Below are 3889 nucleotides of genomic sequence, written 5' to 3'. Positions count from 1 at the left end.
TGCTCCGCATGTTCAGCCTTACTCCGCGAATAAATCAGTACATCATCAATGAAGACGATGACAGACTTATCTAAAAATGGCTGGAAGACTATGTTCATCAAATCTATAAATGATGTAGGAGCATTTGTTAAACCAAAAGGCATGACTAAGAATTCATAACAGCCATACCTGGTTCTGAAGGCAGTATTGGAAATATCCTCTTTCTTAATTTTTAGTTGATGGTATCCAGAACGTAGATCAATCTTTGAAAATACTTGGGCTCCTTGAAGTTGGTTGAATAAATCATCGATATGAGGCAACATATATTTATTCTTTATGGTAATTTGGTTTAGTTGCCTATAGTCGATACAGAGTCGCATGGTACCATCATTCTTCTTCACAAATAGTATTGGAGCTCCCCATAGTGATACACTTGTTATGATGAAACCTCCTCACGGTGATACACTTGGTCTGATGAAACCCTTATCCAATAATTCCTATAATTGTTTCTTGAGTTCCTCTAATTCAGCTTTTGCCATTCGATATAGAACCTTAGAGATATGACTCGTACCAAGAATTAAGTCAACGAAGAACTCGATCTCCTGGTCTGCAGGTAAACCTAGAAGATCTTCTGAAAAAACATCAGAAAATTCCTTCACTACTGGTATCTGTTGTAGATTGACTTCTCTACTTTTATTCTCCGCTACGTAAGCCAAATACCCTGCACATTCCTTCTCAAGAAATAGTTGAGCTTGAATGCAAGATATGAGACATGGATTAGGGCCTCTTAACCCCTTTGAATTTGAGGGCCTTGTCATTGGGAAAATTAAAAGTAAATGGTCTTTCCATGACCATCTATATTGGCATGGTACGCTACCAACCAATCCATTCCTAGTATGACATCAAAATCATGCATGTTTAGGAGTATAAGATCTATCGGTAACTCTCTGTTGGCAATCTCTATAATACATGCTTGACAGACTGTACTAGTGATCCAGTCTTTATTAGTTGGAGTAGTGACTACTAATACATATTCTAAAGGTGATTGTTTAATGTTCAGATGCTAAGTAAACTCATGTGATATAAAAGAGTGTGTAGATCCTGGGTCTATTAAAATGTTAGCCAAGGTACTAGAGATAGTGAGCATACCTTGGATTACTTCTTAAGAGAATTGAACATCTCCCTCTGTAATGGCATATATTCTTCCTTGCATTGTTGGCCTGATATGCTCTTTATTTATAGGATACTCTTTAATCCGATATTGAGTGCTACCACATCTGAAACATCCATTTGTCAACTTGTAGCAAGGTCTGGTACCATGGTTCTTTCTACAATGGGGACATATATGTTTTGGCCATTGTGTTGGAACTAAGAGATTCATTTTCTGCCTTTTATCAATTTGTTGTGGCTCATAGACCTTCCTCTTATTATTTGGTATGAATGATCGAACCCGTTGGATCTATTATGGGACTGGACTTTAGCCACTTCTATAATTTTGGCTCGTTCCAATGGTTCTTGATAGTCATTAATTTTCAAAACGAAAATTTTATCCCAGATATGTTTACGCAGGCTTTTTTGAAACTTCTTGGCTCTTAGGCTTCCATCTGCTACCAAGTTGGGTGCAAACTGAGCTAGCTCTATAAACTTTTCTGCATATTCTGCCACCCTCATATTCCTTTACTTTAATTCTAGGAACTCTATTTGCTTTTGTTCCTAAATAAAATTAGGAAAATACTTCTCGTAGAATGCTGCTCTAAATACTTTTAAAAAGAACCGATGTCCTCAACGATCCCTTCTTCAGGCGCCACCAGTGTTCTGCAGCTCCCTTAAACATGAATGTGGCTAATTGTACCTTTTGTTCTGAAGTGGTGCTGAGAACATCAAATATCTTCTCTAACTCCATGATCCACTATTTAGCTAATATCGGGTCGGTTGCTCCGACAAATGATGGTGGGTTCATTCTTTTAAATCTTTCAATGAGTTTTCCATTATTTTCCTCCATCGACTAGGTGTTACTAGTACTAGGATTATTACCGTTTGTAGCACTTTGGTTATGGACTACATGTTGAGTTACCACCGTGGTCAAGCCTTCGATTATATGCATGAGTCTATCTAGACTCCGCTCGATCCGATCTTTCAGAATCCGATGTGCCTTCTCTGTCGGTATCCTTGCCATTTTCTATATTCATGATATTCAAATTTAGAGATATTTCCCTATATTTTTCAACTCTATCTAAGTTTTATATAACCCTAAGCGTCATATTCAATGGATGTCCTAGAAGCTGGCTCTGATACTACTTGTCACATACCATACCTCGTCTTATAGGGTAATGATTGGAGCATATTTTTTTAAATCATATAGACTCAAGTTAAATAAAATAACATAACTTTATTAATAATAAAAGAGTCGTAGAAGTATTACATCCCTTAAATATAAAACATAAACATATGTACGAAATTTTAAATTTTATTACTTACATTACTAAACAAAAATATGAAATAGTAATCTTAATATCAGAGTTTAACTTCAGAGATTTCCTCTGTATCACCGCTCACTCTTCAGCGATATCTTCTGTATCTATAGGGTGATAAGAGGGGTGAGATAAAATATTTCAATAAAAAATATTATGAAATTACAATATAGTACATGCAATATATAGTTTTTTTACACAAACATATATCGTATAATATTTTCAAAATAGATACGAATCAGAAGACAAAAGCACAAATCATAAAACAGATGCATGTTGTATACTTCATTATTATTATGGAGGATCAATCAATTACCATACATTATGTATAGGCATAGATACTTATCATCGGTTTTCCATGTGCTCGAATACGGAATGACATACATGAGTACCTTGAAGCACTTCTACCCCCCAAATACGGAATGGTTAAGGCATGCAGATCAGACTGTTTTCCCATACACCTGAACATGGAGTGGTTATGTATAGGTGCACACTTATCACTTTGCCAATACACCCAAACACAGAACGGTTATGTATAACCTTATTAAAGCCTAGTATAATGCAGGTACTTTCAGATAACTTCTTTTTATAATGAGTGATGCAAACATATCAAAATCACATTTCGAAGACACAAAGTGAAATAACATTTATAACGAAATAAAACTTTAACAAATACTTACTTAACAAATACGGAAGACAAATTAAACATGTGCACATTTTTATACTGAAAATACGTAAAATAATTCAAAATTATGTAGGATATGAATTCATAATATTCACTTAACTTAGGTCCTTAGCAGTCGTAGTCTTAATTCCAGCAGAGTTCTGGCTTTATTTATGACTTTTTTCTCTAAAATATTTGGTAGAGTTTTGGGATAATTTTTTGTTACTTTCTTGACTAAAAAATATCCAACACAATACTAAAAAACTAATCCCAAAAATTAAAGAGAAATCGAACTTCAAAACTTAGGAAAAAGCTTAACTTTCTAATAGTTTGTAGCTTCCTTTTGATCATGAGTCTTATTCTTCTTATCTTCTTCTTTCTCTGGTCTCACAAATTTAGCAAAGTTTTCCCAATGTTTTTTATTTAAAACCTCAAAATACTCTCAAATATCACACACTTCGTACTTCCCCTTCTTCTTTCACCTCTATGTTTTTTACTATTTTTCTCTCATTCAGAATGTCTCTTCCTCCTTTCTCCTATCCTCTATATATAGGAGTGAGGAGCCATGAGGAAAAAGTTACCACCATTCCGTCTTACTATTTCATTTAAAAGTTGTCACATTTCATCATATTACTTTACTTAAAAGGTTACCACTCTTCACATGTTTTACCTAAAAAGCCTTTTCACATGCCACTTCATCTAAAAGGTTACAACTTTTCACATGTTGTTTTATCTAAAATACCTTTTCACATATCATTTTATCTAAAATGTTATC

The sequence above is a fragment of the Carica papaya genome, chromosome 7 (assembly GCF_054855325.1).
Source record: "Carica papaya isolate Zhongbai chromosome 7, ASM5485532v1, whole genome shotgun sequence".
In the NCBI taxonomy this organism is placed as follows: domain Eukaryota; kingdom Viridiplantae; phylum Streptophyta; class Magnoliopsida; order Brassicales; family Caricaceae; genus Carica; species Carica papaya.
This window is presented reverse-complemented; position numbering follows the sequence as displayed.